The 26,916-nt window shown below is 40.6% G+C and overlaps 2 pseudogenes; both read left to right on the forward strand.

The window, feature by feature from the left end:
- Nucleotides 1-1,403: 1,403 nt before the first annotated feature.
- LOC129025146 (52 kDa repressor of the inhibitor of the protein kinase-like) lies at nucleotides 1,404-4,024 on the forward strand (annotated as a pseudogene).
- A 21,940-nt stretch (nucleotides 4,025-25,964) lies between these two features.
- On the forward strand, nucleotides 25,965-26,553 carry LOC129024805 (small ribosomal subunit protein eS7-like; annotated as a pseudogene).
- The last annotated feature ends 363 nt before the right edge of the window (nucleotides 26,554-26,916 follow it).

Genomic DNA, 26,916 nt, shown 5'->3' on the forward strand with positions numbered 1-26,916 from the left:
TCTTTATCTAGAAATGTCTTAACTTTTCCTTCATTTTTCTTCCTGAAATATATTAGAAATATATTATTATCATTTCTACAAAAAAATTAGGTTCCTTGCTTTTCTAAATGGTGAGTCGAGTCCATTTTCCATCTAGCCAATTGTGTTCAGCAAAGAAATATTAAACAAGGTGAAATTCAAAGTAGATCTTGTGGCACAGTGGATAAGGACAAGACAGTTGTGCTCAAATAAATCTGGAGTTGAGTTCCAGGTCTACCAGTTATTTAGGGTGTGACCCAGAATGGCTTCTTCCATTTTTCTAAAAAATAGACTTTACTTTTTAGAGCAGTTTTAGGTTCACAGCAAAACTGAATGAAAGTTACAGGGAGATCCCATATACTCCTCACACACATGCATAGCCTCCCTCACCATCAACATTCCACACCAGAAGTGGTACATGTATTTCAAATTGATGAACCAACCTTTACACACCATTATCACTCAAAGTCCATAGTTTAAATTTTCATTCTTGATTTTGTACATTCTATGGGCTTTGACAAATGTATACACTACTATAGCATCACTCAGAATGAGTGTTGAATTTTCTCAAATGCTTTTTCTACATCTATGGATATGATCATATAATTCTTCCTTTTTAGCCTGTAGATGTGATGGATTACATCAATTGATTTTCAAATGTTGAACCAACCTTGCATACATGGAATAAATCACACATGGTCATGGTGTATAATTTTGTATGCATTATGGATATTTGCTAATATTTTGATGGGGATTTTTGCATCTACATTCATGAGATGTTGATCTGTAGTTTTCTTTTCTTTTTTTTTTTGAGAGGAATTCTGGCTCTTGTCCCCAAGGCTGGAGTGCAATGGCACGATCTCGGCTCACTGCAACCTCTACCTCCCGGGTTCAAGCGATTCTGCTGCCTCAGCCTCCCGACTAGCTGGGATTACAAGCACCTGCCACCACGCCTGGCTAATTCTTGTATTTTTAGTAGAGACGGGGTTTCGCCATGTTGGCCAGGCTGGTCTCGAACTCCTGACCACGTGATTCGCCCACCTCGGCCTCCCAAAGTGCTGGGATTACAGGCTTGAGCCACCGCACCCGGACAGTTTTCTTTTCTTGTAATATCTTTATATGGTTTTGGTACTAGGGTAATGGTGGCCTCATAGAATAAATTAGGAAGTGTTCTCTCTGCTTCTACCTCCTGGAAGAGACTGTAGAGAGTTTATATAAATTCTTCCTTAAATGTTTGGTATAATTCACAAGTGAACCCTGGTGCCATCTGTTTGGGAAGGTTATTAATTATTGACTCAGTCCCCTCCCCAGCCCCGACGGGCGGGCGGACTGCCCTGAGGGGGCGGGGAGAGGGGCTGGGCCGGCCGGCTGGCGGGCGGGCGACGATGACGAACTTCTGTGCTGCCCCCAAGTGTACGCGGAAGAGCACGCAGTCCGACCTGGCCTTCTTCAGGTTCCCGCGGAACCCGGCCAGATGCCAGAAGTGGGTGGAGAATTGTAGGAGAGCAGACTTAGAAGATAAAACACCTGATCGGCTAAATAAACATTATCGATTATGTGCCAAAGATTTTGAGACCTCCGTGATCTGTAGAACTAGTCCTTATAGGACAGTTCTTCAAGATAATGTAATACCAACAATATTTGATCTTACCAGTCATTTGAACAACCCACATAGTAGACACAGAAAACGAATAAAAGAACTGAGTGAAGACAAAATCAGGACACTGAAACAGAAAAAATTTGATGAAACTTCTGAGCAGGAACCAAAACATAAAGAAACCAATAGCAATGCTCAGAACCCCAGTGAAGAAGAGGGTGAAGGGCAAGATGAGGACATTTTACCTTTAACCCTTGAAGAAAAGGAAAACAAAGAATACCTAAAATCTCTATTTGAAATCTTGATTCTGATGGGAAAGCAAAACATACCTCTGGATGGACATGAGGCTGATGAAATCCCAGAAGGTCTCTTTACTCCAGATAACTTTCAGGCACTGCTGGAGTGCCGAATAAATTCTGGTGAAGAAGTTCTGAGAAAGCAGTTTGAGACAACGGCAGTTAACACGTTGTTTTGTTAAAAAACACAGCAGAGGCAGATGCTAGAGATCTGTGAGAGCTGTATTCGAGAAGAAACTCACAGGGAAATGAGAGACTCACACTTCTTTTCCATTATCACTGACTATATAGTGGACATAGCAGGGGAAGAGCACCTACCTGTGTTGGTGAGGTTCGTTGATGAGTCCCATAACCTAAGAGAGGAATTTATAGGCTTCCTGCCTTATGATGCTCATACAGAAATTTTGGCTGTGAAATTTCACACTATGATAACTGAGAAGTGGGGATTCAATAATGGAGTATTGTTGTGGCCAGGCTTACATTGTGTCTAGTGGATTTTCTTCTTCTTCTTCTTCTTCTTCTTCTTTTTTTTTTTTTTTTTTTTGAGACAGAGCCTTGCTCTGTCGCCCAGGCTGGAGTGCAGTGGTGCCATCTCGGCTCACTGCAAGCTCCGCTTCCCGGGTTCGCGCCATTCTCCTGCCTTAGCCTCCCAAGTAGCTGAGACTACAGGCCCCCGCCACCGCGCCCGGCTAAGTTTTTTTTATTTTTAGTAGAGACGGGGTTTTGCCGTGTTAGCCAGGATGGTCTCGATCTCCTAACCTTGTGATCCACCCGCCTCGGCCTCCCAAAGTGCTGGGATTACAGGCATGAGCCATCGTGCCAGGCGGATTTTCTTCCAAAATGAAAGTTGTTGCCTCTAGACGTTTAGAGAAATATCCCCAAGCTGTCTACACACTCTGCTCTTCCTGTGCCTTAAATATGTGGTTGGCAAAATCAGTACCTGTTATGGGAGTATCTGTTGCATTAAGAACAATTGAGGAAGTTTGTTCTTTTTTCCATCGATCACCACAACTGCTTTTAGAACTTCACAATGTAATTTCTGTTCTTTTTCAGAACAGTAAAGAAAGGGGTAAAGAACTGAAGGAAATCTGCCATTCTCAGTGAGAAATATTAGATGGAATAACTGTATAGCTGGCAGAGCATTTGTACTCTGCAGTACAGTAACAGATTTTGATTTCATTGTTACTACTGTTGTTCTTAAAAAATGTCCTATCTTTTAAAAGAGCCTTTGGGAAAAATCTCCAGGGGCAAACCTCTGATGTCTTCTTTGCAGCCAGTAGCTTGACTGCAGTACTGCATTCACTCAACGAAGTGATGGAAAATTTTGAAATTTATAATGAATTTTGGTTTGAGGAAGCCACAAATTTGGCAACCAAACTTGATATTCAAATGAAACTTCCTGGGAAATTCCGCAGAGCTCACCAGGGTAACCTGGAATCTCAGCTAACCTCTGAGAGTTATTATAAAGAAATCCTAAGTGTCCCAACAGTGGAGCACATTATTCAGGAACTTAAAGATATATTCTCAGAACAGCACCTCAAAGCTCTTAAATGCTTATCTCTGGTACCCTCAGTCATGGGACAACTCAAATTCAATACATCAGAGGAACACTATGCTGACATGTATAGAAGTGACTTACCCAATTCTGACATGCTCTCAGCCAAGCTTCATTGTTGGAGAATCAAATGGAAACACAGGGGGAAAGATATAGAGCTTCCATCCACCATCTACGAAGCCCTCCACCTGCCTGACATCAAGTTTTTTCCTAATGTGTATGCATTGCTGAAGGTCCTGTGTATTCTTCCTGTGATGAAGGTTGAGAATGAGCAGTATGAAAATGGACGAAAGCGTCTTAAAGCATATTTGAGGATCATTTTGAGAGACCAAAGGTCAAGTGTCTTGGCTTTGCTTAACATAAATTTTGATGTAAAACACCACCTGGATTTAGTGCTGGACACATATATTAAACTCTATACAAGTAAGTCAGAGCTTCCCACAGATAATTCCGAAACCATGGAAAATACCTAGGAGACTTTTAAAAATAGGCTATCTTATATTTGATATTTGGAAGAAAAGCTGTATGATGTATGTAGGCCACTTAATCACTAAATATCTTTGCCTACAGAACTCCATTGAATACCTTAGCCATTGATAATCTACCTGTTTAAATGGCCCCTGTTTGAACTCTCATGGTTTGAAGACCTACCTGTTCTTCCAGAAGAGAACATTGAAAATGCCGTGTTTCCTTCTGCGTGATCTCTGCACGGCACTCTGGAATTGTTTTAGTTAAGTCATTTTAGACATAGCATTTATTATCACTATGGATCTCTACTTGTTGGGTGTTATGAATTCTTTGAAGAAATATATTTTGAAGAGGTGTGAGAGGAAGGACTACATTGTATAAAATGTTATAGTGAAGCCCACAATTGACCTTTGACTAATAGGAGTTTTAAGTATGTTAAAAATCTATATTGGACAGTTACAAGAAATTACTGGAGAAAAGCTTGTGAGTTCGCCAAACAAGGATTTCAGTGTAGATTTTGTCTTTCTTGAACTTAAAGGAACAAATGACAAAGTTTGAATGGAAGAGCCTGCCATTGTTCCACATCTCGTTGTTGCTGTTTACAGTCCTTGGTGGAGCCTACATCTTCATAAGCTTTTTAGTAGGTATATGTTGAACACTTCTGTTTCATGATTAAGACAGAATCAGAGGCCATGGATACTGACAACTGATTTGTCTGTTTTTTTTTTTTTTCTGTCTTTTTCCATGACTCTTATCTACTGCCTCATCTTGATTTATAAACAAAACCTGGAAAACCTACAAAACTAAATGTTGTGGTTTATCTAGAAAAATATGGAAATATTGCTTTTTTTTGGTGACGAAAATCAATTTTGTATAGTTTATTTCAATCTAAATAAAATGTGAATTTTGTTTAAAAATTATTGATTCAATTTCTTTAATAGAGATAGGTCTATTCAGATAGTTTATTTCTTCTGTCTGTGAGTTTTTGCAGATTGTGTTGTACAAGGAATTAGTTCATTTCATCTAGGTTATCAAATTTGTGGGCATAAGTTGCTCATAATATTTCTTTTTTTTTTTACTCTCTCTAGGCCTTTACAAAAATTACTTACATGAGATAATACTACCACTAACTATAGTAGTATCTAATTTTACTAGGACACAAAAAATCACAAATTCAACTTTTTCTTTCTTTTTTTAACTTTTATTTTAAGTTCAGGGGTATATGTGCAGGTTTGTTATATAGATAAACTTGGATCATGGGGGTTTGTTGTACAGATTATTTCATCACCCAGGTATTAAGCCTAGTGCCAATTAGTTATTTTTACTGATCTTCTCCCTCCTCCCACCCTCCACCCTCTGATAGGCCCCAGTGTCTATTGTTCCCCTTTGTGTCCATGTGTTCTCATCATTAAGCTCTCATTTATAAGTGAGAACATGTGGTATTTGGTTTTTTGTTCCTGCATTAGTTTGCTAAGGATAATGGCCTCCAGCTCCATCCATGTTTTTGCAAAGGACATGATCTCATTCTTTTTTTTGGCTGCATGGTATCCCATGGTGTATATGTACCACATTTTCTTAATCCAGTCTGCCATCGATAGGCATTTAGGTTGATTCTATGTCTTTGGTCTTGTGAATGGTGCCGCAATGTACATAAACATGCATGTGTCTTTATGATAGAATGATTTAAATCCCTTTGCGTATATACCCAGTGATGGGATTGTTAGGTCAAATGGTAGTTCTGTCTTTAGGTCTTTGAGGAAAAACCACACTGTTTTCCGCAATGGTTGAGCTAATTTACACTCCCACCAATGGTGTATAAGCATTCCTTTATCTCTGCAACCTCACCAGAATCTGTTATTATTATTTTTTGACTTTATAATAATAGCCATGGGCTGGGCATGGTGGTTCATGCCTGTAATCCTAGCACTTTGGGAGCTTGAGGCAGGCAGATCACTTGAGATCAGGAGGTCAAGACCAGCCTGGTCGACAAGGTGAAACCCCGTCTCTACTAAAAAAACAAAAATTGGCCAGGTGTGGTGGCTCACACCTGTAATCTTGGCACTTTGGGAGGCCAAGGCGGGTGGATCACCTGAGGTCGGGAGTTCGAGACCAGCCTGACCAACATGGAAAAACCTCATCTCTACTAAAAATACAAAAAATTAGCTGGGCATGGTGCCACATGCCTGTAATCCCAGCTACTTGGGAGGCTGAGAAGGGAGAATCTCTTGAACCTGGGAGGCAGAGGTTGTGGTGAGCCTAGATCGTGCCATTGCACTCCAGCCTGGGCAACAAGAGAGAAACTCCGTCTCAAAAAATAAAAATAAAAATTAGCCTGGCGTGGTGGCAGTCACCTCTAATCCCAGCTACTCAGGAGGCTGAGGCAGGAGCATCACTTGAACCTGGGAAGCAGAGGTTGCAGTGAGCTGAGGTCATGCCACGGCACTCCAGCCTGGGTGACAGAGTGAGACTCCATCTCAAAATAATAACAATAATAATGGCCGGTCGCGGTGGCTCACACCTGTAATCCCAGCACTTTGGGAGGCTGAGGCAGGCGGATCACCAGGTCAGGAGATCGAGACCATCCTGGCTAACACGGTGAAATCCCGTCTGTACTAAAAATACAAAAAATTAGTCAGGTGTGGTGGTGGGAGCCTGTAGTCCCAGCTACTCAGGAAGCTAAGCCAGGAGAATGGCATGAATCCAGGAGACGGAGCTTGCAGTGAGCCGAGATCATGCCACTGCACTCCAGCATGGGCGACAGAGTGAGACTCCATCTCAAAAAAACCAAAAATAATAATAATAATAATAGTAGCCATTCTCACTGGTGTAAGGTGGTATCTCATTGTGGTTTTGATTTGCATTTCTCTAATGATCAGTGATGTTGAGCTTTTTTCCACATGCTTGTAGGTCATATGAATGTCTTCTTTCCAAAAGTGTCTGTTCGTATCCTTTGCCCACTTTTTAATGGGGTTGTTTATTTTTTCCTTGTAAATTTGTTTAAGTTCCTTATAGATGCTGGATATTAGATCTTTGTCAGATGCATAGTTTACAAAAATTTTCTCCCATTCTGTAGGTTGTCTATTTACTCTGTCGATAGTTTCCTTGGCTGTGCAGAAATTCTTTAGTTTAATTAGATCCCATTTGTCAATTTTTCCTTTTGTTGCAGTTGCTTTTAGCATCTTCATCATGAAATCTTTTCCTGTTCCTATGTCCAGAATGGTATTGCCTAGGTTGTCTTCTAGGGTTTTTATAGTTTTGGCTTTTAACTTTAAGTCTTTAATCCTTCGAGTTAATCTTTGTATATGGTGTAAGGAAGTGGTCCAGTTTCAATCTTCTGAATATTACTAGCCAGTTATCTCAGCACCATTTATTGACTAGGGAATCCTTTCCCCATTGCTTGTTTTTTTAATTTTAATTTTAATTTATTTTTTTTTTCTGAGGCAAGGTTTCATTCTGTTGCCCAGGCTGGAGTGCAGTGCTGCAATCATGGCTCACTGCAGCCTTGACCTCCCAGGCACAAGCAATGCTCCTGCCTCAGCCTCTTGAGTAGCTCTGTGCTACCATGCCCTACTAAGTTTTGAATTTTTGTAGAGATGGGGTATTGTCATGTTGCTCAGGGTGGCCCATTGCTTGTTTTTGTCAGCTTTGTCAAAGATCAGATAGTTGCAGCTATGTGGCCTCATTTCTGGGTTCTCTATTCTGTCCCATTAGTCTATGTGTCTGTTTTTGTACCAGTACCATGCTATTTTGCTTACCATAGCCCTGTATTATAGCTTAAAGTTGGGATGTCTCCAGCTTTGTTCTTTTTGCTTAGGATTACCTTGGCTATTTCGTCTCTTTTTTGGTTCCATGTGAATGTTTTGTTGTTGTTGTTGTTTTGAGATGGAGTTTCACTCTTGTCACACAGGCTGTAGTGCAACGGTACGGTCTCAGCTCACTGAAACCTTTGCCTCCTGGGTTCAAATGATTCTCCTGCCTCAGCCTCCCGAGTAGCTGGGATTACAGGCACCTGCCACCACGCCCAGGTAATTTTTGTATTTTTAGTAGAGATGGGGTTTCACCATGTTGGCCAGGCTGGTCTCAAACTCCTGACCTCAGGTGATCTGCCCACCTCAGACTCCCAAAGTGCTGGGATTACAGGCATGAGCCACCGTGCCCAACACATATGAATTTTAAAACATTTTTTCTACTACTGTGATGAATGTCATTGGTAGTTCAATAGGAATAGCATTGAATCTATAAATTACTTTGGGCAGTATAGCCATTTTAGCGATATTGACACTTCCTATCCATGAGCATGGAATGTTTTTCCATTTGTTTGTGTCATCTCTGATTTCTTTGAGCAGTGTTTTGTCGTTCTCCTCGTAGAGATTTTTCACCTCCCTGCTTGGCTGTATTCCTGGATATTTTATTCTTTTTGTGGCAATTGTGAATGGGAATGCATTCCTGACTTGGCTCTTGGCTTGACTGTTGTTGGTGTATAGGAGTGTTAGTGATTTTTGTACATTAACTTTGTATCCTAAGAGTTTGCTGAAGTTGTTAATCAATGTAAGGAGCTTTTGGGCCAAGACTATGGATTTTTTTTCTAGATACGGAATCATGTTATCTGCAAACAGGGATAGTGTGACTTCATCTCTTCCTATTTGGGTGCTCTTTATTTCTTTCTTTTGCCTGATTGCCCTAGCCAGGACTTCCAACACTACGTTGAATAGGAGTGGTGAGAGAGAGCATCCTTGTCTTGTGCCAGTTTTCAAGGGGAATGCTTCCAGCTTTTGCCCTTTCAGTGTGATCTTGGCTGTTGGTCTGTCATAGAAGACTCTTATTTTGAGGTATGTTACTTCAATACCTAGTTTGTTCAGAGTTTTTAACATGAAAGGGTGTTGAATTTTACCAAAAGCCTTTTCTGCTCTGTATCTATTGAATCTGTTGAAATAATCATGTGGTTTTTGTCTTTAGTTCTATTTATGTGATGAATCACATTTATTTATTTAATTTATTTATTTATCTATTTATTTTTTGAGACGGAGTCTCGCTTTGTCGTCCAGGCTGGAGTGCAATGGTGTGATCTTGGCTCACTACAACCTCCGCCTCCCAGGTTAAAGCAATTCTCATGCGTCAGCCTCCTGAGTAGCTGGGATTACAGGTGCCCACCATCACGCCGGGCTGATTTTTTGTATTTTCAGTAGAGATGGGGTTTCACCATGTTGGCCAGGCTGGTCTCGAACTCTTGACTTCAAGTGATCTGCCCACCATAGCTTCCCAAAGAATGTTGTCTGCCTCAATGAATGTTCCATGTGAGCTTGAGAAGAATGTGTATTCTGCTGTTGTTGGTTGAAGTAGTCTGTAGATGTCAATTAGACCTATTTGATGGTGCTCTTGGTTCAACTATGTCGTTACTGATTTTTGTCCTGCTGGATCAGTCTATTACTGATCGAGGGATGTTAAAGTCTGTAACTATAATAGTAGATCATCTATTTCACCTTGCAGTTCCATCAATTTTTGCCTCACATATTTTGGTGCTCTGCTGTTAGGCATATACACATCAAGGACTATTATTTCTTCTTGGAGAATTGCCCCTTTTTTCACCCTTTATCATTCTGTAATGCCTCTCATTATTCCTGATAATGTCCCTTGTCCCTTGCTTTGAAGTCAGCTGTGTCTGAAATTAATGTAGATATTCCAGATTTCTTTTTATTAATTTTAGCATATCTTTCTCTATTCCTTTATTTTTAATTTGTCTGTCTTTATGTTTGAAGTGGATTTTTGTAGACAACATATAGTTGGGTCTTGTTTTTCTTTGTGCACTCTAAGTCTCATTGTTGTGATGATATTTGTTTGTTTATTTATTTGTTTATTTATTTATTTATTTAAGAGCTGGGGTCTTGTTATGTTGCCCAGGCTGGAATGCATTTGCTGTTCACAGGTGCAATCCCAGTACTGATCAGTACAGTAGTTTTGACCTCCTCCATTTCCAGCCTGGGTCGTTTCATCCCTCCTTAGGCAATCTGGTGGCCCCCTACTCCTGGGAGGTCACCATATTGATAGCAAACTTAGTTCAGACATTCAATCACTGAGCATACTATAGCTCAGAACTCCTGGGCTCAAGGGATCCTCCTGCCTCAGCCTCCCAAATAGCTGGGACTACAGGCACATGTTACTGCACCTGGCTGTTGTGATGATTAAAGTGACTATTGCTATATAGCTGGATTAATATTTGTGATATTTGTTACTATTTTTAGTTTGTTACCCTTGTTCTTTGTTTCCATTTTCGTCTTCCAGTCTTTTTCTGCCTTTGATAGTTTTAACTGAGCATTTTATACTATTCAATTTTTGCTCCTTTCTTAGTATTTCAATTATATTTCTTTTTAAAAAATTTTTAATGGTTACCCTATGGTTTACAATATACATTTACAACTAATCAAAGTCCTCATTCAAATAATACTATACCACTTCATGGGTAGTGTAAGTACCTTATAAAAAGGATTCCTAATTCTTTCCCATATCCCTTGTATCATTGTTGTCATTCGTTTCACTTATGCATAAAGAATAAATATTGTGAACATTTTTGCTATTATTGTGAACAAAGTTTTTGTTAGATCAATTAAGAATAAGAAAAAGAAAAGTTTTTATTTTAATATCACTTATTCCCTTTCTAACGTTCTTCCTTTGTTTATGTAGATCCAAATTTATAACCTATATAATTTTTGTTCTTCTGAATTTCTTTTCTTCCAAGGAAGGTTTACCGGCAACAAATTCCCTCAATTTTTGTTTTTCTGAGAAAGTCTTTATTTTTCTTTCAGTTATGAAGAATAATTTTATTGGATACAGAATTTGAGGTTGATGTTTTTTTCTCAGCACTTTAAATATTTTATCCCACTCTGTTCTTGCATGGTTTCTGAAGAAAAGTCTAATGTGATTCTTATCTTTATTCTCCTGTGGGTAAAGATTCTTTCAAAAACATTTTTCAGTGGTTGATTTTCTGCAGTTTGAATGTTATATGCTTACATGTAGATTTTTGGGCATTTATCTGGCTTGGTATTCTCTGAGCTTCCTAGGGTGGAGTTTGGTATCTTACACTAATTTGGGGGAATGTTTAGTCACTATTGCTTCAGATATTTCTCCTGTTTCTTTCTCTCTTTCTCTTCATTTTTGTATCCTCATTATGCATATGTACACCCTTTATAGTTGTCCCACAGTCCTTAGGTATTCTGTTCTGTGTTGTTTTTAATTATTTTTTTTCTCTTTGTTTTTTAGTTTGGGAAATTTCTATTACCATATCCTCAAGCTCACTGATTCCTCAGTCATGTCCAGTCTACTACTGAACCCATCAAATGCATTATTCACTTCCATTACAGTATTTTTTGTTTCTAGCATTCCTTTTTTATTCATTCCTAAATTTTAATCTTTGGTTACATTACTCATCTGTTTTTGCATGTTTACTTTGTCCATTAGAACCTTTAGCGTATTAATTATAGTTATTTAAAATTTTCATATCTGAGTCTGGTTCTGATGCTTGCTCTGTATCTTTAAACTGCAGGGATTTTTGCCTTTTAGTATGACATAATTTTTTATTGAAAGCTGGAGATGATGTACTCTGTAAAAAAATTGTGTGTAAATAACCCTTGAGTGATTTGGTGGTAAGATGTGAGGGAAGGTGAATCACTCTATAGACCTATGATTAGATCTCAGTCTTTTAGTGAAATTCTTCCCCTGGACTGTGACCTTTCCAAGTGCCTCTCAGGTTTTTCCTTCCCTCTGCAGGTCAGAAAGGCCGAAGGGTTATGGTGTTGGGTATTTCTCTCTCCCCAGGCCAGTCAGGCTCTTATAAAATTTTTGTAGGTTATATTTGGTGAAATATTTTCTCTTGAAGGCAGAGAAAGAACAGAATACTCTGGGCATATTTCAAAATGGCTATTTTCATCCTTCCCCTATACAAATCAGACAGGGATTTTTCTTCAATTTTAACTGTGAGACTCTGGTAAGGCTCCTTGAAGTAAGACTAGTGAAAGTGTAGGGTCCCCCTAAACTGAGGTCTCAATGTGGACAAGTTTGAGAATTAAAAATTCTCATTGAATTTTCTCCTTGAACCTCCAGCAATTCACCAATTAAAGTTTAACTTTTCCTACCCATGGGTGCTGGTTCACATGAAGGTTTCAGTGTGAGTGTTTCTGCTCCAGAAAACTGTAATCTGTATCTGCCAGTCTTTCTAATTTGGGGGCAGGATTTTGCCCCATGACCTCAATTCTCTGAGGAACCTAAGAATTGTTGGTTTTTAGTTTGTTCTATTTTTTAATTTTTTTTTTTTTTTTTGAGAAGCCTTGCTTTTGTCCCCCAGGCTTGAGTGCAATGGCCCGATCTCAGCTCACTGCAACCTCCGCCACCTGGGTTCAAACGATTCTCCTGCCTCTGCCTCCCAAGTAGCTGGGATTAACGCACCTGCCACCATGCCCGGCTAATTTTTGTATGTTTTAGTAGAGACAGGGTTTCACCATGTTGGCCAGGCTGGTCTCGAATTCCTGACCTCAGGTGATCCTCCCGCCTTGGCCTCCCAAAGTGCTGGGATTACAGGCTTGAACCACAGTGCCCAGCCTACTTTTTAATTGTTATTAAGACAAAGTGACAACTTCTAAGCTCCTCACAGACTGGACTGGAAACTGAAGTCATTTTTTTCTTCCGTCTTCTTTTTTTTTTTTTTTTTTTTTCTTGAGACAGAGTCTCACTCTGTGGCCTAGACTGAAAGGCAGTGGCATAATCTCAGCTCACTGCAACCTCCACCTCCCAGGATCAAACGATTCTCATGCCTCAGCTCCTGAGTAGCTGGGATTACAGGTGTGTGCCACCATGCCTGGCTAGTTTTTTTGTACTTTTAGTAGAGATGGGGTTTCTCTATGTTGGCCGAGCTGCTCTCAAACTCCTGGCCTCAAGTGATCTGCCTGCCTTGGCCTCCCAAAGTGCTGGGATTACAGGTGTGGGCCACCACACCCAGCCTCTTCTTCATTTTTAAAGTATAGTTTTACTGGATATAGAATTCTTGTTTGATTTTTTTTCTTTCAGCGCTTTAAATATGTTATCTAATTGCCTTCTGACTCTGTGATCTCTGATGAAAAATTGGCTGTCAATATTATGGAAAATCCCTTTTATGTTTTGACTCACTTTGTTTTGTTTGTGTGTTTTCAAGATTGTCTCTTTGCCTTTGGCTTTTGGCAGTTTTATTAAAATGTATGTCTCTGTGGATTTTTTTGAGTTATCCTTCTTGGGCTTCTTGAGCTTCTTGGATGTGTAGACTCATGTCTTTCCTCAAATTTTGGAAGTTCATGGTCATTATTTCTTCAGATATTTTCTCTACCCCTTTCTTGCTCTCTTCTTTTCCTGGGGCCCTCTTCTTGGGCTATAATATATTAGTACCCTTAATGGTATCTGACATGTCCCTTAGGCTCTGTTTATCTTTCTTCATTCTTTTTTTCTACTATCCAGACTAGATAATCTCAATTGGCCTAACAAGTTAATTGATTTTTCTGCCTGTTGAAATTTGATGTAGAACCTCTCCAGTGAATCTTTCATTACAGTTATTGTATTTTTTTTTTTTTTTTTGAGACAGAGTCTTGCTCTGTCGCCCAGGCTAGAGTGCAGTGGTACAATCACAGCTTACTGCAACCTCCGCATTCCAAGTTCAAGTGATTTTCGTGTCTCAGCCTCCCAAGTAGCTGGGATCACAGGCGTGTGATACCACACCCAGCTAATTTTTGTATTTTTAGTAGAGACGGGGTTTTGCCATGTTGGCCAGGCTGGTCTTGAACTCTTGGCCTCAAGCAATCCACCTGCCTCGGCCTCCCAAAGTGCTGGAATTACAGGCATGAGGCACCTTGCTCAGCCTGTATTTTTTTTTTTTTTTTTTTGAGACAGGGTCTTACCTTATTACCCAGGCTGGAGTGCAGTGGCATGATCATGGCTCACTGCAGCCTCGACCTACCAGGTTCAGGTGATTTTCCCACCTCAGCCTCCTGGGCAACTGGGACTACAAGTGTGTGCCACCATGCCTGGCTAACTTTTTTGTAATTTTTGTAGAGACAGGGTTTTGCCATGTTGCCCAGGCTGGTCTCAAACTCCTGGGCTCAAGCAATCTGTCTGCCTCAGCCTACCAAAATGCTGGAATTACAGGCATGAGCCACCATGCCTGGCCAATTTGTATTTTTTAGATTCACAATTTCTATTTGGTTTCTTTTTATAATTTCTCTCTCTTTATCAACGGTCTCTATTTGTTGAGAAATCATTCTGATTTATTTCAGCTCTTTGTCTGTGGTTTCCTTGATCTCTTTGAGCATATTAAGAATGTAGGTCTAAAATCTTTGCCTATTTAAAAATAAAAAACCATAAAATCATATGGCTATAGCCATTCCCACACTTACATTTCAAACATAGTACGGCCACTTACACGTAAAATAATATAATCAAATTGCATCAGTCACATACATGTATATCCCATAAACTTCAGCTACACTAGGGCACAAGCTGATGACTAAAGAAAGAAAATATCATTACAAAGTGGCATTTGCTTTGGGAGACTGAGGCCATAAAATTGGGAGTGTGCTAGAGTTTCTACCATGACATTATGCATGACCAAGAGGAAAAGCTGCCTTGCATTTTGTGAGGCATTGGTGAGGCTCTCTGTCTTCAAGGTCCAGTGGAACATACCAGTTTCAGCATTGGGTGTGTAGATTTCCAACACTACTAGTATTATAGAAGTTGAACTGTGTAATAGGTTGGATTTAAGTAAATTTTCTATTTTATTTGTTTTATAAGCTTAAAATATGTCAAAGTTTACACAGTCCTATAAAATTTTGTATATACATCCAACAGAAGGAAGAAATGTTACTCTTTTAGATTTTACCTTCAGGGTTTTTAAAAATATAAATGAAATTATTATGGTTAAAGTGCAAAAAAAAAAAGTCTTTGTCTAGTAAGTCCAATGTGTACGCTTCTTCATGGATATTTTCTATTAATTTCTCTTTTGTTTCTTTGCATGCTTCATCATTTTTTTTTGAAAACAGGACATTTTGGGTATTATAAAATGACAACTCTGGAAACCAGATTCTTATCCCTCCCCAAGGTTTGTCTCTGTTGGCTATTGTGGGCTGTCATTGTATGCTTCTTTAGTGACTTTCCCAAACTACTTTAGTATTTTTTGTTGTATGTGACCACTGAGTTCTTTGTTCTATTAGTCTACTGTTCGGTTGGTGTTTTCAGAGTTCCCTTAAATGCCTAGAGCTAAGAAATGAAAAAAAAAAAAAAAAAAAAAAAGAAAAAAAGAAAAACAATCCTATTCAACACATGGTTCTGGGATAATTGGCAAGCCACATGTAGAAGAATGAAACTGGATCCTCATCTCTCACCTTATACAAAAATCAACACAAGGTGGATCGAAGACTTAAATCTAAGACCTAAAACCATAAAAATTCTAGAAGATAACATCGGAAAAACTCTTCTAGACATCGGCTTAGGCAAAGAATTCATGACCAAGAACCCAATAGCAAATGTAACAAAAACAAAGATAAATAAATGGGATCTAATTAAACTAAAAAACTTCTGCCCAGCAAAAGAAATTATCAGTAAACAGACAACCCATAGGGTAGGAGAAAATATTCACAAACTATGTATCTGACGAAAGATTAACATCCAGAATCTACAAGGAACTCAAACATATCAGCAAGAAAAAAACAAATAACCCCATCAAAAAGTGGGCAAAGGGCATGAATAGACAATTCTCAACAGAAGATATGCAAATGGCCAACGAACATATGAAAAATGCTCAACATCACTATCAGAGAAATGCAAATTATAACCACAATGTGATATCACCTTACTCCTGCAAGAATGGTCATAATTTTAAAATAAAATAAATAGATGTTGGTGTGGATGTAGTGAAAAGGGAACACTTTTGCAATGCTGGTGGGAATGTAAACTAGTACAACCACTATGAAAAACAGTGCAGAGATTCCTTAAAGAGCTAAAAGCAGAACTACCATTTGATCCATCAATCCCATTGCTGGGTATCTATCCAGAGGAAAAGAAATCATTATATGGAAAAGACACTTGCACACATATGTTTATAGCAGCACAATCTGCAGTTGCAAAAATATGGAACCAACCTAAATGCCCATCAACTAACGAGCTGATAAAGAAAATGTGGTATATATACACCATAGACTACTACTCAGCTATAAAAAGAAATGAAATAATGGCATTTGCAGCAACGTGGATGGAGTTGGAGACCATTATTTTAAGTGAAGTAACTCAGGAATGGAAAACCAAATATTGTATGTTCTCACTAAACTATGAGGATGCAAAGGCATAAGAATGCTATAACGGACTTTGGGGACTAGGGGAATGGTGGAAGTGGGGTGAGGGATAAAAGACTACACACATTGTACACAGTCTATACTTCTTGGGTGATGGGTGCACAAAAACCTCAGAAATCACCATTAAAGAACTTCTCCATGTAACCAAAAACTACCCGTTGCCCCAAAACTATTGAAATAAAAATTAAAAAAAAAATAAAAACAAGAAAGGAAAGAGTACTATCCCAGTCTCCACATATTGGCCCTAACTCTGCCTCAGCTTTCCCTTCCTGCATATGTGGAGCCTGAAGGCCTGCCTGAGGTGAAAGCTTAGGTTTTTCTCCAGTCTTTTCAAGCATGTGTCCTCCCCTGGGAATGCATGTGACTTTATTGATTCCCTGGTGTACATAGGAGCTTTTAAAAATTCCTTTTCCTATACACATCTTCCGTCCCAATATCTTCTTTCCCAGGCTTGTAGATCTGTCTATCATTTGTCTCAAGTGTTATCCCTCACCCCAGGCTGCTGCAGCCAATACCTGTGCCTTTAAATACTTTCAGTAACAGACTCCCTGGAAGCCACTGGAGCCCTGCAAACACTCTGAGTCAGGTGAAACAAAGGAAAACCTTTCTGCCAGTTTTTGAGGGAGCCTCCAGGCAGGTGGAGGCCCATACCACAATTCTTTGAGAGTAAGGTTCATATTGCTCCCTCTGGCACCAGCAACTTGCACCAAGAGTGCCATCTACTGTCCTCACAGCCACTGCTGATCTAGGGCATGGGGGATGATAAGTGGGTGATTTAAAATGCCACAACACTCTCTTACCACAAAGCAACATCTTTCTTCACCAAGTATTCCCCTTGTTGTAAGTTTTTGACTAGATTCCAGCGTCCTTCAAAAGCTGATTCTGACAGTTTTTCTAGCGCATTAGTTTCTTTTTAGGAGGAATGTAGACCTGGAGTTTCCTCTTTATTATTTTTGGTGCCTGATATACCTTAATCTTGAAAACACCTTGCTAGCCAAAGCAAAGAGTTATGAGTGCTACATGAAGCCTGAAATGGCTTCGGAATTTCCAAATAGACAGTTTTTAAGGGTGGCAGGGGGTACTAGTTGGAAGAAGGGACTAGGGAACGATTTTCCAAGATGTGTTTGCAAAAGCACATTACCTAAATTTGAGAAAACACCAACTGTCAATATCATGGATATGTGAGTACTAATGTAAATTGTGAGAGGAGGTGTTAAAACCTTCCCAGGCCCCCTTGGTGCTGTTGAACTAGCAAGTGGTTATTTGTTTGGAAAGCTGCTTCTGAGACTACAGGTCAGGATGGGAAAACGAACCTGATGAGCCACCAATAGCCCCTTCTTGAGAGGACTTGGGAGTTAAGCAAACTGATCTGAATTTGGGGTTATGCCCAGGATTTACTGAGCCTTTTTCCATCATTCTGCTTTTGGGTTGAAGAAGGAATACAGCTTGGTCAGGTATAATGGCCAGAACTATAAAGGGTTTTTAGGTTCATCCTCCTTTCCCCCGACCCACAAACTCACAGTCTCTGAGGATGGTTGAGAAAAACCGTGCTCTGGAACTGGTCACCCTAAATGGATGCCAATCTAGACCCAAAGGAACACTCTATCCACAGCCCTTGATGCCTTTGGCCACTAGGGGGCAGCTGGACTCTGGAGACTATTACCCCTACCCACACCCTTAAGACTAACTTTGAATGGCATCTTCCTAATTTCTCCGCATAACTTTGCCTGGAGCCTGTAGTGGACTGCAGGAAAGTGGGCAGCTTTCCAAATCACTTGACTTAGAGTCATCAGGTTACCCCTCAGGCCAGAAGAACACCCAAGACGTGCTGTGGTGATTTAGAGTCTTAGAATGTCAGCACTGGAGGGACCTTCAGGATTTCCTGGGCCAAGGTTTTGGGGTTTCTTTTGTTTCAGGGTGTGTGTGTGTATGTGTGAGACAGGGTATCGCTGTGTCACCCAGGCTGGAGTGCAGTGGTATGATCTTGGCTCACTGCAGCCTCGACCTCCTGGGCTCATGCAATCCTCCAATCTCGGCATCCCAAAGTGCTGGGATTATAGGCATGAGCCACCATGCCTGCTGCAAATATTTTTTTAGCCACAAATTTCTTTCTTCAAATTAAAAGTGCGTGGTGGCCCCGTGCTTGTAATCCCAGCTACTTGCTAGGCTGAAGCAGGAGGATCGCTTGAACCTGGGAAGCAGAGTTTGCAGTGAGCCGAGATCGCACCACTGCACTCCAGCCTGGGTGACAAAGTAAGACTCCATCTCAAAAAAAGAAAAAAAAAGTGCAACTCGTGGCATTAGGAGGCCCTGGGCTCAACCCTGCTCTGAAGGGATGTTTCAGAATTCTAGAGCAGTGTTGCCTAACTTTCAGTTCTGCCCAGAGCTCCCATATGATTTTTATATCTGTATCTACCAGCCAGCTTGTTGTAGGGGCCAAGGGAAAACTTCCCCTTTGCCCTCTGAAGGCTCGCAGAAAAAATCAACTCAAAAAAGGTAGGTAATAGGAGGAAAGACATATGATTTACTAGCGTGTACACAGGGAGCAACACAGAGTGATTGCCCAACTCCCCCACTGGGGTGCAGAAGCTTATATACCATCTTGAGGTTACAGAAAGAATGGGGCCCAGAGAATGGCCAAAAGAGGTGATGGTGGTAAATCAGTTTATAATGGCAAGACAGGTTATCGGAGGGAGAGAAGAGGAGGTCTGTCTAGCAAAAGTGTCTCATTATGTAGATGAAACCTCACAGGTAGCAACCTTCAGAGAGAACAGATGGTAAATGTTTCTTTCGGATCTTTAAGGTGTCAGACTCTCAGTCTTTCCTAGATTTGGACAAGGGAAGGCCTGGCTGCATCAATGCAGATTCTCTACAAGTGCAAATCTCCCCCACAAAGGACAGCTTTGCGGGGCTACTTCTGTTTGCTGGCCCCTTAACAGCCATCTCAAAATGTGTCAAAGAAATATATTTTGGGGTAAAATATTTTTAGTTCCTTCAGTGTTCATATTTAATATGTTTCTTTAAGTTGACTCACTTTTTTCTTAAATAAATTCAGCCTCATCCTATGTATCATCACAGACTTAATGTTTTAGGTATATATTTTTCTAATTCATATTAAAAATATATCCACAGCTATTGTAATTTAAAATTTGCTTCTGGCAACACCTAAAGTTGTCTCATGCCCTTGTGTCACACTTTGAGAAATGATACTCTATGGTACCAAAGAGCACAATTGGAAAAGTACTCAACAGAGTTCACTTTATTTTGAGGTGAAGACACCAAGAGACCCAGAAAGAGTGAGGGATTCACTCAAGGTCACTCAGTCAATCACAGTGGCAGTGCTGGGACTTAAATCCAAGTCTACTGACTCCTAGCTCTTTAATCCTTTCACTGTATTAAATTCTAAGGGCCTTAGGAAGCTCCTTCACCACCCAGACTACAAGTGGAAGGAAGGAAAGAAGAAAGGAAGGGAGGGGAGGGAGAAAAGAACTATTTGCTTAGTGAATTGGAGCTGGTACAGAAGCTGTAGCTTAGGAGGGCCAAGGTAAAATGTGGGGTAGAATGATTTCCTATGTCTCTTTGGGCCAAAGTACTTATAAGGCCCCATCTTTCAAAGCCTGGGCTCATTTGCTTATACACTTAACATGAATTTATTAGAGCACCCATCATGTGCCTGGGCACACAGAAAGGAGCTCACAATCCAGTGGGTAAAACAGCTCAGCAAATAACTGATTAGCTTGTAGTGGAGGAGGGAAGGACAGTAGGCATAAGCCCTGCCCTACACAAGTTCAGCAGCCCTAGTCCAAAGGCTCGATTTTCTCTTCTCTCAAGTATGGGGACTGATAGGTGTTAAATACCCTTCAGAGTCTGGGGTTAGCAACCCACTGCCAGTCAGAGGTCGTGGCCATGAAGTCCTTTGCTTTATTTTTTTTTTACCACTGACAATTGTCTCCAATGCCCCCATCCTGGTCCATTACCTCATATGCAAACTCAGAACCCACCCTCCAAAGGGGAATGGACAAATTGAATATGGCCAGAAACTTAACCCCAACAGTACTGAGCTTTGGGCTGTAGTTCCTCCTGACTTCCTCTTCTTCCCAGACTTGTTTATGAAGCACTTCAAATAGAAAGTGTTGGAAATAGGTCTGTAACCACTTAGTGTTGTCTGATTCTTTTTTTTTTTCTTTTGAGATAGGATCTCTCTCTGTTGCCCAAGCTGGAGTGCAGTGGTGCGATCTCAGCTCATTGCAACCTCCGCCTCCTGGGTTCAAGCAATTCTCTTGCCTCTGCCTCCCAAATAGCTGGGATTACAGGCGCACCCCACCAGGCCCGGCTAATTTTTGTATTTTTAGTAGAGACGGGTTTTCACCATGTTGGCCAGGCTGGTCTCAAACTCCTGACCCCAAGTGATCTGCCCGCCTCGGCTTCCCAAAGTGCTGGGATTACAGGCATGAGCCACCATGCCCGGACAGTGTTGTCTGATTGTGGTAGCTCTATTTGACTTCCCCTAGTTGGGTGAGAAACAGGAGACCCATTCCCACCCCCTTCACACATGTGGTACTTCCCCAGGTATCCGGACACATGAATTTTGTTGCTGGTTGGTTGCTTCTGATAGGGCCCTGAGGGCTATTTTTACCACCACCTCTGCCCCACACCCACGAAACAAAAACCCAGAAACCCCCAAAGTTAAATCTTCTAATGCAAAGAAGGCTGGAAATATTTTTCCTTTCCCAAGTACCCGCTAAATTTGACCCCTCCTAGCCTGGGAAGTGTTCTCCCAGAGGGAGTTTTACTGATTGAGATAACAGGTTTGTCTTTGCCCCCATGACAAAATAGGTACTCATGAGGCATTGAGCAGGGGAAGAGGCAGACAAGCCACATCCAGCACAAGATGAATCTTCAACTGTCTCTACCTCTCCCTTTAACATCCTTCTACCAGTTTGTAGTTTTCTCCCTTGTTCCTTCCCACTCCGCCCCCAACCACGGAGCCCTCCAGTACCCCCTACCCTAAACGATCTGAAAAATTGATTTGTGGTAGAAAAAGTTCAGGATGGAGATAAGAAAACCTGGGTTCAAGTATTAGCTTTTCCACCTACCAGTCAAGTAATGTGGAACAAAATAATCTCACCTCTCTGAGCCTCAATTTCCCCTCTGCAAATAGGCATGGTGATCTCTGACCTGCTCACCTTGGAAAATTGCTATACAGATCAAAAGGATACTGGATATGAAGTTGTTTTGTGAAGAACCAATCAGAATGCACATGTGAAAGATTGAGTGAGTCACCCATATTTGAAGACTGGTATTTTGAAAGAGAATAACTTGAGGAAGAAGCCATTAATGCAGCATTTTAAACACAGGGTAAGAATGAGATATATGGCGGAGGCTTGGGCCACTTTGTCAACTTTCTTATTCACTTCATAAACCAACTATTAAACATCTACTATGTGCTAGGCACTCTTATAGATACTGGGGATAAAAATCCCTGCCCTCATGGAGCTGACATTCTAAGAGCATGGCAGGGACCTAAGAAAAACAGTCCCTGTCCCTCCAGCCTAGGAAACAATCTAATATCCAGTTCAGAGCCTCAGGGCTATAGAAGAGCCTTCAGTGATTTGATTTATTCCTTTCTGCACAAAATCTGTTTTAGCATTAATTTGACAATATGAACCATTTGCTGAGGCCTTTTGCAGACCCAAAATAATGTATGGCATGTATTCAACAACAAGCATTTCATTCAACAATTTTTTTTTTTTTTTGAGACGGAGTTTTGCTCTTGTTGCCTAGGCTGGAATGCAGTGGTGCAATCTTGGCTCACTGCAACCTCCACCTCCCAGGTTCAAGCGATTCTCCTGCCTCAGCCTCCCTAGTAGCTAGGGATTACAGGCATGTGCCACCACACCCGGCTAATTTTGTATTTTTAGTAGAGACGGGGTTTCTCCATGTTGGTCAGGCTGGTCTCAAACTCCTGACCTCAGGTGATCCGCCCACCTCAGCCTCCCAAAGTGCTGGGATTACAGGCATGAGACACCGCGCCCGGCCTTCATTCAGCAAATGTTTATTGAGTACCTACTATGTGCTTATCACTCTGTAAATGTGGAGATAATGAATGGAAAAGGTATACAGAATTAAACAAGGTCAAGTTTCAGCCCTTAAAGAGCTCCCGTACTAGAAAGAAATAATTACAAAGAGATCGGCCTCATGACACAAAGAGGGGGTTGCTCTAACAAATATTCTAACCCAGTAATGGGTGAAAATAGATGCCTAGTAAGTGAAATAGTATAGTTAGTGAAAAGTGCTTATGTGACCTCTGAGGAGACACTTTTTTTTTTTTTTTTTTGAGACGGAGTCTTGCTCTGTCGCCCAGGTTGGAGTGCAGCGGCGCAATCTCGGCTCACTGCAAGCTCCGCCTCCCAGGTTCAAGCCATTCTCCTGCCTCAGCCTTCCTAGTAGCTGGGACTGCAGGCGCCTGCCACCACGCCCAGCTAATTTTTTGTATTTTTAGTAGAGACGGGGTTTCACCGTGTTAGCCAGGATGGTCTTGATCTCCTGACCTCGTGATCCGCCCGCCTCGGCCTCCCAAAGTGCTGGGATTACAGGTGTGAACCACTGCACCCTGCCAGACACTTTTATGGCCTAGGATATGGAGAAAGCTTCAATGATAAGGTGACATTTGTGTGGGACCTTGAAAGTAGAATAGATTTTTAGTAAGTAAAAAGGGAGGTGAATCACCTACCAGAATGGTAAAAAAGTAAAAAGATGACAATTCCAAGAGGATAACTAAATGTTTGATAAATATATGAAAAGATACTTAACCTTTTAATCAGGGAAATGCCACACTGTCATTTGCTACCAGCATAGATAAAATGAAAAAGACAATACCAAGTATTACCGAGGATGTGGAGCAACTTACTAGTGAGGTTGCATATTGAACTAATCACTTTAGAAAACTGTTTGTCAACATCTACTAAAATGCAGGTATGCATGCCTTATGACTTAGTTGTTCTACTCCTAAATATACATCCAACAGAAATGCATACATATGTACAACAAAAGTGCAGTTAATAGGTGCACCATTCATTATAGTCAAACATTGGAAACAACACAAATGTCCACATCCATATAGTATATTCCTTCAATGAAAAATATGCAGCAATCAAAATGTATGAACTATTGCTAGACACAACATGGATGACTCTCATAAACTTAATATTGAGAGAAAGAAGCCAGACACAAAAGATTACACAATGTATGATTCCATTTATATAAAGCATAAAAACTGATACAACTAATCTATGCTATTAGTATAGGGAGGGTGGTTACTGTTGTAACAGGAGAGGTTGTAACTGTAAGTAGGCAGGAAAGCGGCTTCTAGGATGCTGGTAATGCTACATTTCTTGATATGTTTGCTGGGATATAGGGATTGATTAAATGGGAGTGTTCCGTTTGTGAAAATTGAGTGAGCTTACATATCCACTTTTCTAAATAAAAGAGCTAACAATAAAAAGGCAAGATGCCAAAACAATCAAATGGGGAAATGTAAGTCTTTTCAGCAAATGGTACAAGAATAACAGGCTATCCATATGAACAAAATGAACCTCAACTATCACCTTAAACCATACAGGAAAATTAATTTGAGATGGATCATAAGCCCAAACATAAAAGCCCAGACATAAAATCTGAAGTCATAAAGCTTTGAGAGGAAAACACAGGAGCATATGACTTGGGAACAGGCAGATTTCTTTATTTTATTTTATTTTATGTTTAGTAGAGACAGTCTTGCTATGTTGCCCAGGCTGGTCTCAAACTCCTGGGCTCAGGTGATCCTCCCTCCTTGGCCTCCCAAAGTTCTGGGATTATAGGTGTGAACCACTACACCTGGCCAAAGATTTCTTAAACAAGTCACACCCAAACAAGAAAAATTAAAAGGCTAAATTAGACTTCTTTAAAATTTAAAATGTCTGCTCATCAAAAGACATTGTCAAGAAAATTACTATTGAGTTTGAGAGTTCTTTATATACAAATTATTTGTCCGATATATGGTTTGTAAATACTGTATTGCCTCCTCACATAATTTTACTCATGTATTTGTGTGGCCTATGTCACTTTCTATCCTGTATTTTAATTTTTTTTTTTTGAGACGGAGTCTCGCTCTGTGGCCCAGGCTGGAGTGTAATGGTGCAATCTCTGCTCACTGCAACCTGCCTCCCAGGCTCAAGCAATTCTCCTGCTTCAGACTCCCGAGTAGCTGGGATTACAGGCGCCTGCCATCATGCCTAGCTAATTTTTGTATTTTCAGTAGAGACGAGATTTCCCCATGTTGGTCAAGCTGGTCTCTAATTCCTGGCCTCAGGTGATCTGCCTGCCTCGGCCTCCCAAAGTGCTGGGATTACAGGTGTGAGCCACGGCACCCGGCCCTTGTATTTTAATATTAAATATATTTCTTCTAAAATAGACAAACAATAGACTGGGAGAAAATTTTTGCAAAACATATCTGACAAAGGAATGGTATCAAGTATATGTACAACTCAACAATATAAAACAAACAACCCAATTCAAAAAGGCACAAAATATTTGAACAGATGCTTCACAAAAGATGTATGAATGGCCAATAAGGATATGAAAAAAAATACTTAACATTATTAGTCATTAGTCATCAGGGAACTGCAAGTTAGAATCACTACACCCCACTAGAATGACTAAATTTAGTTTTAAAAATGAAAATACTATGCATTAGTGAGGATGTGGAGTAACTAGAACGCTTATGTATTGCTGGTGGGACTGTGAAGTGGAACATCTTTTGAATCAGTTCTGGCAGTTTCTTACGTAGTTAAACATACACCTTAACCTATGACCTGACAGTTCCAGTTTTGGGTATTTACCCAAAAGAAATGAAAATATGTCCATTAAAAGATTTGCATATAAATGTTCTTAGCAGCTTTATTTTTAATAGGCCCAAACTAGAAACAACCCAAACGTTCATCAGCTGGTGAATGGATAAACAAATACAATGGAATTGTATTCAGCACAACATGGATGAATCTCAAAAACATTATGCTGTGAAGGATTCCAGACTCAAAATGCTACCTACCTACTGTATGATTCCATTTATGTGGAACACACACAACTAATCCATAGTGGTTCTCTCTGTAGGATGAGGTGAGGGTGAATTTGACTGAGAAGGGGCATGAGAGAAGTTTCTGAGGATGATGGTAATGTTTAATATCTTGACAGGGGTTTGGGTTATACAGCTGTATGCCTTTGTCAAAATTCAGCAAATATTCCCTCAAGACTGTGTATTTCAGGCCAGGCGCGGTGGCTCATGCCTGTAATCCCAGCACTTTGGGAGGCCAAGGCGGGCAGATCACCTGAGATCAGCAGTTCGAGACCAGCCTGGCCAACATGGCAAAACCCCATCTCTACTGAAAATACAAACATTAGCCAGGCGTGGCAGCGTGTGCCTGTAATCCCAGCTACTCAGGAGGCTGAGGCAGGAGAATTGCTTGAACCCAGGAGGCGGAGGTTGCAGTGAGCAGAGATAGTGCCACTGCACTCCAGCCTGGGCAGCAGCATTGTATGTAAATTTTAGCTCAAAAGAAAACAATTACAAAAAATGGAACTCTAGTTAATAATATACACACACTCTTCCTAAGCCAGCGCTCAGCAAGGAGAAGACCATGTTCAGTTCAAGGGCCAAGATCGTGAAGCCCAATGGCGAGAAGCCAGACGAGTTCGAATCTGGAATCTCCCGGGCTCTTCTGGAGCTGGAGATGAACTTGGACCTCAAGGCTCAGCTCTGGGAGCTGAATATTACGGCAGCCAAGGAAATTGAAGTTGGTGGTGGTCGGAAAGCTATCATAATCTTTGTTTCCGTTCCTCAACTGAAATCTTTCCAGAAAATCCAAGTCCAGCTAGTACGCGAATTGAAGAAAAATTTCAGTGAAGCATATTTTCTTTATCGCTCAGAGGAGAATTCTGCCTAAGCCAACTCAAAAAAGCTGTACAAAAAAAAAAAAAAGCAAAAGCCTCCTAGGAGCTGTACTCTCACAGCTGTGCATGATGCCATCCTTGAGGACTCGGTCTTCCCAAGCGAAATTGTGAGCAAGAGAATCCACGTGAAACTGGATGGCAGCCACCTCATAAAGGTTCATTTGGACAAAGCACAGCAGAACAATGTGGAACACAAGGTTGAAACCTTTTCTGGTTTCTATAAGAAGCTCATGGGCAAGGATGTTAATTTTGAATTCCCAGAGTTTCAATTGTAAACAAAAAATGACTAAATAAAATATATATTCGCAGTTAAAAAAATACATACATAAGTGTTGGGGGAGGGATGTGTGCTGATATCTTCAACTTACTTTGAAATGTATAAAAAATAAGTGGCTGGATCAATGGAAAGGTGGATAGATGGACAGCTATGTGATAAAGCAAATATGGGAATTTTTTTTTTTTTTTTTTTTATTGAGAAGGAGTCTTGTTCTGTCACCCAGGCTGGAGTGCAATGGCACGATCTTGGCTCACTGCAACCTCCGCCTCCCGGGTTCAAGCGATTCTCCTGCCTCAGCCTCTCAAGTAGCTGGGATTACAGGCATGTGCCACCATGCTCTGCTACTTTTTGTATTTTTTAGT

This window comes from Pongo pygmaeus, chromosome X, assembly GCF_028885625.2.
Source record: "Pongo pygmaeus isolate AG05252 chromosome X, NHGRI_mPonPyg2-v2.0_pri, whole genome shotgun sequence".
Taxonomy (NCBI): Eukaryota; Metazoa; Chordata; class Mammalia; order Primates; family Hominidae; genus Pongo; species Pongo pygmaeus.